Source organism: Tupaia chinensis, unplaced genomic scaffold (genome assembly GCF_000334495.1).
Source record: "Tupaia chinensis unplaced genomic scaffold, TupChi_1.0 Scaffold000013_1, whole genome shotgun sequence".
In the NCBI taxonomy this organism is placed as follows: Eukaryota; Metazoa; Chordata; class Mammalia; order Scandentia; family Tupaiidae; genus Tupaia; species Tupaia belangeri.
In genome coordinates, this window is record NW_006159443.1 from 2,842,332 (window position 1) to 2,855,034 (window position 12,703).

At 35.5% G+C, this 12,703-nt stretch overlaps 1 long non-coding RNA gene across 2 annotated transcripts in view; it reads right to left on the reverse strand.

Annotated features, from left to right (window-relative positions):
- LOC106734270 (uncharacterized) overlaps nt 1-12,703 on the reverse strand; it is a 47,703-nt gene that overhangs the window by 18,577 nt on the left and 16,423 nt on the right. The gene's annotated exons all lie outside the window — the stretch shown is intronic.

A 12,703-nucleotide genomic window follows, 5' to 3' on the forward strand; every position in this document is an offset into this window, starting at 1 on the left:
GGAGAGGGGGAAAGGGCAGAGGGTCAAAGATAGGATAAAAAACATATATATATGTAAACATTGTATGAAAGTAGAAATGGAATATTGTTGGTGATAACATGCTTGATTGAGTCATTAAAAAAAAAATGAGCTTTAGGGTAAAGCAAACATGGGCACCAGTAGATACTCAATATAGGAAATTGTGTCCATTTCTTAGGGGGACGTTAGAGAGAAGAAAGAGGTCTCCGTGGAGAAAACAGTGGAAGCATGCATTCAGTGATGGGGCAGAAAATACTAGACACGTTCATGGAAAGACAGTAAAGTATGTATTCATGGTACCTCAAGAAGTATTAACGGAAAGTGCTTTTGTTGTATCTCCTGGAAAAGACGGAGAAATGAAGCCAGTAAGTGAAAACTGCCAGCCAAGATATCACCATTCCTTCAACAGCTACTTATAAGAGCTCCATTGTTGGTACAGCAGAATAAATTGACCCCCAAATGATCAGTCTCCATAGCCTTGCTTATTCATCCTGGAAACAGGCAAAACTCAAGCACCCTAATACTTCACTTGATGAGCAGAGTTGCCTACTTCAGAATTATTATGCTTCCTGGTTGAAACAAACGTGCAAATTCAAAAGTGTTATTTCTTGAAATAATCAGTTAATAACATTTAAACATTTTTTTTTAGATTTTTTTTTTTTTTTTTTTTTTTTTTTTTTTTGCTACAGGGTGTGTACACTCACCAGAAACACAAAAAGCAAGAAATCACCTCCTTGGGGAATGGCCATGCCACAATCCCTTCTCCTCTATGCTCTTCTCGGGATTTTGAGCACATATGCACATGCACCTGGCATGAGCTTCAAGCCACTGGGTCTGGGACTTGAATCTCAGCCGGCCACATGGGAGTCCAGCACCCTAACCATTATGCAACCTGCTAGCTCCACATTTAAGCATCCTTAAAGGGAATGTTCATATTTCATTATTTAAACCCTAGCAAAAAATTACTATGAAATCCATTTTAATTGGAGACAGAAGCCTTTTGGATATGCCATATTAAGATGATTTCTAATTTGCCAGGAATAAGAAGCAAGAAGAGTTTGTGAAAATAAGAGCTGGTGTGCTCATTTGAGTTACCAAAACAATCAAGGGGAAAAAAATGAAAAATAAAAATCTGGTCTAAATGAAAGCTTTTGAAAGCAGAAAAGAAAAAGGAATGAATGCCACTGAACTCATACAAGCTGATTATTTGTTTAGATAAAAGGAATGAACTCCAAGTAGATTTCAGGCTTTTTTTCTTATTGTTATAATTCATACTTAGCTTTCTATTCAAGACTTCCTAGTCTATACTTGATCTGCAGAGCCAAATACATTTTCAGTTAAGTGGTTTGTTGTAATATAAAATTAGTCACTGTGTAATTACTGAAAAGACATAACTAAAAAAAAAACTACAACTCTTTAAAACTCCTTCCATGCTGAGCAAACATTTATTTCTTCTAGGGTATCATTTTTCCAAACTGCTTTCAGGCTTGCTAAATTTCTGTGGAGATTTTCATAAACAAAGCAAGTTTTCAAATGGTTTTGTGAAATTCTGTAAGTTGCCAGAAGATATATTTCTGACTCATTCCTTTTTCTTTTTCTTTTTCTGCTACCAAATTACATTTTCATCCATACTGTGTCACTCTCCAGTCTTCTCCCAGAACAAGTAATGAGTGAACCATTTGTTTAGGAAATATTTATTGAATTGCTTGTGCTCAATATAGTGCCTGAAATAGTGCTCAGCAAAAAGTCATTGAAAACATCTTAAGTATGTGCCCATACTGAGCGTACCTTGTACCTCTTTGGAAATACAAAGTGTATGAAATAGTGATGCTGCCTCTATATAGGGTCTATAAAATTGAAAGTACCATGAAAGTTGCATAGAAAATTCATCATTGATATTCAGAATAGAAAGAATACTCTAGTTTGAGGTTTTATAAAAATATTTCTAATGAAGGAGGCCTGTGACCTTGACCTATAAATATATCTCTATTTATGCCTTTGGAGATGTAAGTCAAGGCCATCCCAGGATGGAAAAGAGAAGTGGAAAAGTACAAACACAGGGTTTTGAAATGTGTATGGATGGACACTTCTGTTTTTAGTTATGGGTAAAGAATTACAATGCGTTCAATTCAGGCTGAATGAAAGAATAATATAGAAGGCAAGAGAGAACGTTATCAATCCAATATTCAATTTAATGTTTCATTCCTTCTTTTTTTTTTATTGTTGTTGTTGTAGTTTTGTTTTGGTTTTACTGTAGAGCACATGTATTTACCAGAGACAAGCGAGAGAGAGAAAGAGAGAGAAATTGCCCCAAGTGGGGATGGTCACACTGCAATCCCTTCTCTTCCATTCTCTTCTTGAGATTTTGGGCACATATGCACATGTGCCCAGCATGATCCTCAAGCCACAGGTCCGGGCTCAAACTATGCAGTCAGTTGTGTGGAAGCCAATGCCTTAACCTCCACATCACCTGCCCACACTGTTTCATCCCTTCTTTAGATTATATTAAGCACCCCTATGATTCAAGAACTAATCATGAAATGCCAGATAAAGCTAAATTTCTGGCCTTGAGTTTCTCACAATTTAGTGGCAGAAATCATCTTATAATTTAATGTTTTCAATGTAAGTGCCAAGATAAAAACAGGCACAGAGAAGGACATCTAATTCCGAATAGTTTGGGATGTCAAAGAAGGCTTTCCAAGAAGATAAATGAAATTCAACCTTGAGGATTAAAAAGCAGTTATTAAGCAAGTAATGAGATATGAACCAGAAAGGCCGTTCATGTGCAAGTGCAGGCAATGAAGTGAGATTTCTTACAATTACAGTGTGTTTCAACACATTCCACACAACATGAATTGCTAACTACAAACCCAGTTAAAATTTGCTTTATTAGCACTTCCTTTAAAAGTAGGACATTAAAATTCCATTCGACCAATAAATACTATTTGAGCCAAGTTGGTCCATACAGTGTTAACCAGTCTTTTTTCTTCCTTCTCAGCTTCTCTCATGAAGTTTACTCAGGCAGGCATATCTGTCTCCTCCATCTTCATCCATCCAACTTCCATCCACCCATCATGGCACATCTTTTCAAATGCCATCATTTTAACAAAACCTTTGCTGACATCTCAAACAAATCCCTTCCTCTTTTGAATACCCAATACATTTTATTTATACTCCACACTTTTTCTTATTATAATTGTGTTTATATAGAAAATTGGGGGGCAAGAAAATGACATGGAGGTTAAGACAACTTGATCTCAGATGGCCAACTGTGTGATTTGAGTTCCAGATCTGGCAGCTTGAAAAACAAGCCTAGTGTGTATATGTATGTGCCCAAAATCCCAACAGGAAAATGGAGAAGAGATTGTGCCATTCCCCCTTAGGGATGCTTTCTCACTTTCCCTCTCTCTCTTTGCCTGCCTCTGGCAAGCACATATGCCTTATAGCAAAGCAAGAACAACAACTACAAAGAACTAAATGGAAATTCAAATTTTGTAACTAAAAATACCGTGTTTAGTTACACTTTTTTACCTATATAAGACTAGAGCAATACTTTGCTCCACCAACTTTTACTGAAACTAATTGACAGGATTGTTCCAAAACTAAATTAAATAAATGTGTGGGTCACTGGTTTCCCTATATCCACATATGTTTGTGCCTGTGTGTGTAATTACTGAAAAGACATGTTTGTAACTAAAAGAGAAAACACTAATCTCTTTCGTACTGAAAAACATTCCTTCTGGGGTGTCATTTTTTCAAACTGCTTTCAGACTTCCAAAATTCTTGTGGAGATTTTCATAAGGCATATTTTCAATGGTTTTTAATATTTTATCATATGAGACTCATGAGAAACTAGGAGTAATTTGCTACAGATGCATGTTGGAATCCTAAGACAATGAGTGAAAAATGCAAAATAAAAAAATCAAAAGGCAATAAAACACTAAAAGGTGCACAGAAGACAATGAAGAGGAGCTGTGAAACAACATGGGATAAGTAGAAACGTATCAAAATATTTTGAATACTGAATTAAAAAGCAATATTCAGTATATGTTCTCTGAAAAAAAAACCCTTTGAAGTCAAAGATACAAATAGGTTGAAAGTAAAAGAATGCAAACAGTAAACATAAAAGAGTTATACAATAACATAAGAAAAATAGACTTTAAGTCAGGGTTTTGTCTTGTTTTTAGAGAATTTTGCTATAGGATGTGTGTACTCACTGGAGAAACAGAGAGAGAGAGGCAGAAAGCAAGAAATCACCCCATAGAGGAAATGACCACATCACAATCCCTTCTCTATTCTTCTCTTGGGATTTTGAGCACACACACACCCATGCCAGGTGTGAGTATCAAGCTACCAGGTCCGGGTCCCAATCCCTGGCCAGCCATGTGACAGTCCAGTGACATAACCATTACACCATCTGCTGGTACCAAAGACAAGTTTTTACTAGACACTAAAAAGATACATCCTAATGATGATAGTCTACACAGTAGTAAGATATAACAACTCTATACAAGTGTTTAATAGCATATACATAAAACAACAACTGACAAAATTTTAAAAATACATCAGAGATTTTAATACTCCTCAGTAAATAATTTTTGATATATTAAAATCAATAAGTATAGAATGTATAATACAATGACTATAGTTAATAAGTACTATATATACAGCATGGCAACAAGAGTTAATAATTACTGTTAAAAATAAGCAGCATTGTTTACTTAAAATTTGTTGAGAGTAGATCTTAAGTGTCCTCATCAAACACATGTGAAAAAAAGTGCTAACTTGCTAACTTTCTATCGATGGATACATTAATTTGATTGAGGTTATCACTTAACAATGTATGTATGTATCAAATCATCATGTTACACACATCTGATATGTACAATTTTTGATTATCACTTATACTTCAATAAAGCTGGACAAAAAAGGGGGTATCACTAAGTATGTAGAAGACTTAAAAAATACTGTCAACTAATTTGACCTAAGTGGCACATACAGATGAGTTTTCTTCACATGGGGAAAAGAGGCAAGAATGACAGAGGGACCATCAAGGCCCGTCCTACAGATCACAAAAGAATAATAACTCGGGGGCCAGAAGGTGATGTGGGTGAAGGCACTGAATTCCCACATGCCAAACCGTGGTTCAAATTCCAGAGCTGGTGACTTGAAAATCACACCAGGAATATGTGCATGATGCCCACAATCCCAAGAAAGGAAGGAGAAGAGGGATTGTGGCATGGCTGTCCCTTCTGGGTGGTGATTTCTTACTTTCCCTCTCACTGTCTCTCTGTTTCTCTCCATTGAGCACATGTGCCCCATGGCTAAAACCTTAAAATAAAAAGATAATAAGCAGAAATAATAAACAAATCATACTTAAATTCCTTGAAAAACACAAAGTACCAAATTATCTCTATAAGGAATTTAAAAATTAGAGCAGTCATATCAAGCAAGGTAATTAAGTTACTAAATAAAAGATTTTCTCAGGATCAGCAGTTAGTATAATGGCTGTGTCACTGGACTCCCAAGTAGTCGACCACAGTTTGAGTCCCAGACCTGGTGGCTTAAACTCACGTTGGGCGCACATGCGTGTGTGCCCAAGATCCTGAGAGGAGAATGGAGTAGAAAGGATTGCAGCATGGCCGACCCCCATGGGGGGTGATTTCTCACTTTCTGTCTCTCTGTCTTTCTGGCGAGCACATGCGCCCTATAGCAAAAAAAAAAAAAAAAAAACCAACATTTCTCTCTCTCTCTCTCACACACACACACACACACACAAATGATCTTGGAAGATTTATTGGTGAAAACTTACTCCTAAAATTATTAAAGAACAAAAACACTGATTCTCCACAACTTTTCCAGAAACATAGCACAGCTGATTTTATATAAATAATAATAATAATAATAACACCAAAGGAAAACAAAGCTATTGTCTCTTAGGAACCAATGTCTCTTAGGAAAACACACACATAATCTTCAATAAATTAAATCCATTTCTCTATATCTATCCATACACTGTGGCCAAGTGTGGTTTTTACTAGTAATACAAAGTACATATACTACCTAAAAATCAATTACTGCATTACAACAAATTCACATAACAAGTGTAAAAAAAATATGGTTATTTCAATTAACAGAGCAATAGACACGAGTAATATCAGAATCTATGAAGCTTCGAGGAAACATAAGAAATAACTTTTGTTACCTCAGGGTAGGCAAATATCTTTACATAAAATTTAAAAACAATAAATAATAAAAGTAAAAACTATAAGGTGAACAACAGAAAAATTAGACCAGAGGTTTTAGGATGTAATGTTTGTTTGCAATGGAATATGAAACTAATCTTTGGGGTAGTGATCATTTTTTTTTTTTTGGAGAGGTTTTTGGTTTTTTTTCGCTATAGGGCACATGGGCTTGCCAGACAGACAGAAAGAGACATAGAGACAGAAAGCAAGAAATCACCTCCCAGGGGGGATGGTCACGCCACAATTCCTTCTCCTCCATTCTCCTCTTGGGATCTTGGGCACACATGCACACGCGCCTGGCATGAGTGTTTGTTTGTTTGTTTGTTTGTTTGTTTTGAGTTTTAAGCCACCGGGTCCAGGATGTGAACCACAGTCAACTACGTGGGAGTCCAGCGACATAGTCATTACGCTAACTGCTGGTTCCCAGGTTAGTGATCATATTTTAAACCTTGAATGATGACTATGATGCCAATTACTTTATTTTATACATAAGCGGCTTTCAAAAGTTCATTAAAAATTGGGACCAGCAGTTAGCGTAATGGCTATGTCACTGAACTCCCATGTAGTCAACTGCAATTCAAGTCCTGGAACCAATGGCTTAAACTCACCCCAAGCATGTGTGCCCAAGATCCCAAGAGGAGAATGGAGAAGGGATTGCGGTGTGGCCATACCCCCTGGAGGGTGATTTCTCGCTTTCTATCTTTTCGTCTCTCTCTGTCTTTCTGGCAAGCGCACGTACCCTATAACCAAAATCTCTCCCAAAAAAATGTTCATGAAAAATTCATAGTATGAGAAAGCACTATGCATGGATTTAAATTTTATTGCTTCCAAATAAACTCATAATTTAATCAAAACCTTTACTTATCTAAGGAAGACACATAGTGGTAGAAAATATTTACAAAACTAGATCTAACAAAGGACTATAGCCAGAAAATATAAATAAGACTTACTTATAAGAAGGCATTAACTCAATAAAAATTGGTCAACTCAGATACTCAAATAAATTGTCAGCTACTTCATACACACACACAAACACAAATTATCATAAGCACATAAAAAGAAAAAAGATAATAAGCAGAAATAATAAACAAATTATATTTAAATTCCCTGAAAAACATAAATTACCAAGTTGTCTCTAAAAGAAATTTAAAAATCAGAATAGTCTTATATCAAGCTAAGTAATTAAGTTACTAAATAAAAACAGTCTCTTTCATACACACAAACAAAAACTGGCTAAGACTTACTCTTCAAAGTATTAAAGAACTTGAATGCCCAAAAAGCACATGAAAAAATGCTCAACTTAACTAGTCATTAAGGAAATGAAATTTAAAACCACAATAAGCTTCCACTACACATTCACTACAATAGCTAAAATTGTGAAAGACTGACAGTAGCAAATGTTGATAAGAATATGGTGCAACAGAAACTCTCATATGTTGCTGGTGGGAAAACAAAATTTTATAGCCACTTTGGAAAGCATTTTGGCAGTTTCATCAAAAGTTAAACATAAATCTACTATATAAACCAGCAATTCCACCCATACATACTTATCCAAGAAAAATTAAAACATCTTCCACACAAATTGTTTTTAATTTTTAAATTATTATTATTATTATTATTATTATAACTTCTCATTTATATATAATGACTGTAAATATTTACATGGTCCAGTGGCTTTTAAACACATATAGATTATGTAATGATCAAACCAGAGCAATAAATATATATGCCAGTTCCAACATTTATTATTACTTTGTCCACATGAAGTCTTTTACACAGATGTTTATTGCAGTACTATTCCTAATAGGTAAAACATAGAACCAACCTAATGCATCAACTGGTGAATGGATGAACAAAATGGGAATTAGTCAAATGGAATTCTAATAAATGATAAAGAGAAGCCTACTGCCGTATACATGATTAAACTTCAAAAGTACTATGATAACTGGGAGACCAGCAGTTAGCGTAATGGCTATGTTGCTGGACTCCCATGTAGTCGACTGCAGTTCGAGTCCTGGACCCGGTGGCTTAAACTCATCCTGGGCGCGTGTGCGTGCATGCCCAAGATCCCTAGAGGAGAATGGAGGAGAAGGGATTGTGGCGTGGCCATTCCCCCTGGGGGGTGATTTCTCGCTTTCTATCTCTCTGTCTCTCTCTGTCTGTCTGGTGAGCTCACATACCCTATAGTGAAAACCTCTCCAAAAAAAAAAAAAAAGTACTATGATAACTGAAAGAAGCCAAAGGAATATATGTTTTATCATTATAATTAAATGATATCTCAGAAATTTAAAAAATAGAACAATAAAAAAAATTAAATCAGAGATTTCAGGATATAATATTTGCCTGAAAAAAGATGTGAGCCAAATCTTTGGGGTGGTGAATGTGTTTTAAACCTCAACTGACTATGATGCTAATTGCTTGACTTTACATATAAGATTTGTTCAATGGTTCATGAAAAATGCATAGTATAAGAAACCACTATGCATGGATTTCAATTTTATTGTCCCAACATAAACTCATACTTTAATTCTATTTTCCACAAACTTTTTGAAGTAGCCTCATATTTACTTAAACCCATGGGCTTTATTCTTGAAATGATGCTTTGCAGTATGTAACTAATACCTCAGGGAAGGTGTCAAAAATACATATTATCCTAAAAAAAAAAAAAAAAAAAAAAACCCTCCACTGCAAGCCATATATCCTAAGAATCAAATAATTTTTATATTATATTGTTATTGACAAGCTAATGGCAAATTTATAACTTGGATGATGAAAGTTGATATTAACTTTTATATTATGTAGAAACAATTCACAGACTCCAAAGTAAAGTAATAAATATTTAGTTGAAGCTGGAATTCTGGCACAACCTTTGTCAGTTTTCCTGAAAACTCATACTCCTAAGACATGACAAAATTTGAGCATGACTTGAGAGGAGATCATGAAAAGAAACAACAATCACTGAAGCAGCCACCTATAGAGAATAAGTTAAAGGATAAAAGCATAGGATTGGAACTATTGATATATCAGGAGATTATTAGCTACTCCAGAAAATAAAATAAAATAAAATAAAATAAAATAATAAAATAAAATAAAATAGGAAGCTATAAAGGAAATCAGGGAGGGGAAAAGCCTGATGGCTAGGAACCAGAAAACTGATTACTAGAATTTCAGTTATCCTAAAGTTGACCTGGATTCAGGTTTCCCAAGTGATGATAAAAGAATACACTTTTGAGGCAGTGTATGGACTGAACAATTCAATAGTGGGGCAATGACAGAATGGACACACAGGAAATAACTGTAGGATATTACAATGGAAATTTGCAAGGGAAAGCAGTCCAGGTGCCCCAAGCCACAAAGGTCAGATATTATGAAAGAACAGTCTAATATTAGTCGCTCTTTAAAATTCTATTTTCAAATCTCATTACCAAGGAACTGTACAGTACCTCCACTTTCTGCTGTTCAGAATCATTAAGGTGAATATTTTATTTCCAGTCAACAGATCCTGGAAAGCAAAAGCCTCTCCAACTTTATAAGGAGTTGATGAAAATTAAGAAGTAGAAAAAAGTCTTCAGAGTAAGCTATTGACTTTTAAGAGACTGTTCAGTACCACCTCACCCTGTGTTCATCATAAAATCGCTCTGCACTTTGTGTGTGTTGTAAGACTGGATAGGCAGTATGGGGATAGCAGATATCTGGAGTTAGAAGTCAGTTATTGTTAACTAGTACTGCCGCCAAAAAGGTCCTGCCCTGTCTCTCTTCCCTAGTCCCCATTTGAGTCTGCAACCTCTTCTTGAACCCTCTAACACCAAACTGCAAGCAATAGAAAGATGCAGCTCTTCTCTGTATTGGAGGTTAAATTTCTCACGTCACATTAATTTTTGCTAATGAGCTTCCACCTGGAATAAGAGAAATCAGAGATAAAAGAGAGGAAGTCTTGTTATAGTAGAAATATACATTCTGCTGTAACAAAATACACAAATATACATCCCATGTGTTTCAAGGCACCCTATGTATGCATTACATATGATTTAGACCACTGAGTGTAATCACATCTTTATTTATCCTTCCACTACCCCCCATGACAAATTCCTTGAAGGCAATGATTATTTCTGAGCCTTTCCCACCCCGGAGAGTGTCTGACATACTATGGGATACATTTCAGTAAACCAGTCATCTCACCACTGAGCTTCATTTTCCTAGCTGGAAATTGTAAAAGGAAACATCTTTTCAGGTTAGGTTTATCGATTTGTACAAATATAACAACAACAACAACAACAAAAAATCCATTATCAGGTGGAAAGTTACAAAACTCTTTATTACTTCTATTCATTCAGCAATTTAAAAATCTCACACTCTAGCAATGATAACTTATGCTATATACCAAGTTCCACTGTAATGAAAATCTATGTCCAAGAAAATGACTTTGAGCTCTAATAAACAATCTATTTATCTAAGCAATAGGTTAAGTAGATAAATCCTGAAAAGATATAGACTTTGGAATTTCTAATAATCAAGACAGTAGGTAGCATGGTGTTTAAGAGGCTGGACTCTCACATGACCAACCACAGTTCAAGTCTTACTAGGTGCTAGTTTTCTCACTTTCTCTCTCTCTCTCTCTCTTTCTCTCTCTCTCTCTCTCTGTCTTTCTCCCTCTCTCTCTCTCTCTCTTTCTCTCGCTCTCTCTGGTGAGGGTATGTGTCCTGTAGCAAATTTTAAAATAATATGAATGACAAATAAAATGAAATAAGTGATTCTTTTTAAACAATTCTAATAACAGAAATTGCATGGCAGACTGGCACAAAGCAAGAAGTTGGCATTTACCTGTGGCCCACTGCATGCATACAGACTAAAAAAGGCCAAATAAAAAGTGCATGCCTCAAAGCAAAGCATCAGGTTTTTTTCACTTTGTGAGGGACCATGTATATGGCCTACCATGTGATTTTTAGTACAAAAATACCATGTGTAATGATCAAATCAGGGTAATTAGCATATCTATCATCTCAACTATTTATGATTTCTTTGTGTTGGAAACATTAAAAATCCTCTTTTTACAGCCACTCTGAGACATACAGTAAATCCTTGTTAACTATATTTACCTTTCCAGGCTTTATAACATTAGGCCCTCTTACTTGTAATTTTGTTTATATTAACGAACAACTTTCTGTCCCCTTCTCCCCTGCCATGCCCAGGCATCAGCAGTCATTCTTCTATTCTCCCCTTCTATAAGCTCATCCTTTGTACTTTCCACCTATGGAGAACATGAGGTGTTTTTCTTTCCATGCCGGGTTCATATAATGTCCTCTGGGCTTACCCATCACAGCACAAATGACAAGACTTCATTCTAGGTTTGTTTTTGTTTTGTTTTTCCTAAAGATACACAGTGAAGCATTAGCTCTCTTAGGCTTGTACACGAGTACACTCATCAATTTATTCATCCATTCTTGTTTCTAGTTGGTCCATTCAACTAGCATCCGTTCAACACCCATTCCATAAATAATGCATTGAGTATCTATGAGGTGCCAAAGATTCAGTGAAAAAAATGAAAAATACGACATCCTCTGTGCCTTAAAGGCACTCACGAGTAGTAAGGTAAATAAAACATTCATGAATTTGTGTGCACAGGAGCCATGCTACTTATTTCTGTATTTAGAATTCTATATATATGTATAAATTTATAAATGTCAGTGCTTATTGTAGTACCTTATTTGCAAGTGGAGGATTTTGCCCTGACCAGATCACAAAACTACACTTCATATGGATCTGCAATCTTACCTAAAAAAGGTTTTCCTCGAGAACTATTTCCAGTAAAAAGTAAATGCCTTAAAGGGTATTTTTTTTCTGTTCACCAAGCTATTCACCAATTATATATAAAATAGTGAGTAGATAATCTTGTAAATGATCCAAGGCTGAAAATATATGTACTTTCTTATAATAAGGGAACCCTCATCCCACATAGCCAACCACAATTCAAATCCTGGCCCAGAGACTTGAAAAACACATTAGGCACATGTCTCTGCTCTAAATCCCAATAGCATGGAAAATTTAAGGAAAAGGAATTGCAGCATGGACATGACCTATTGAGGAGTGCTTTCTCTGTCTCCTTCTCTCTCTGATAAATACATACAAACCTTGGAAAAAAATTTTAAGTAAGACATTAATTATCAGTCTTGTCATGGAGCCAGTTGCTTTTTATCCCATCCTCATCTATGAAAAAAAAAAATAGGATGGCAAAGTGAAATACATTGGACTGGAGGTCAAATGCAAGCAAATACTCCAAGTGGATAAGCAACATAGACTTTTGACATATCACTTATAAAATTAGAATAAAATATGGAAAGTGTGAAAACATCTAGCACAGAGAATAACTGACACAGAGATGCTCTTCCACACATTTGAACTGACAGTGTGGAAATAAATGTTTTAGAGACAAAAAGCTTGCT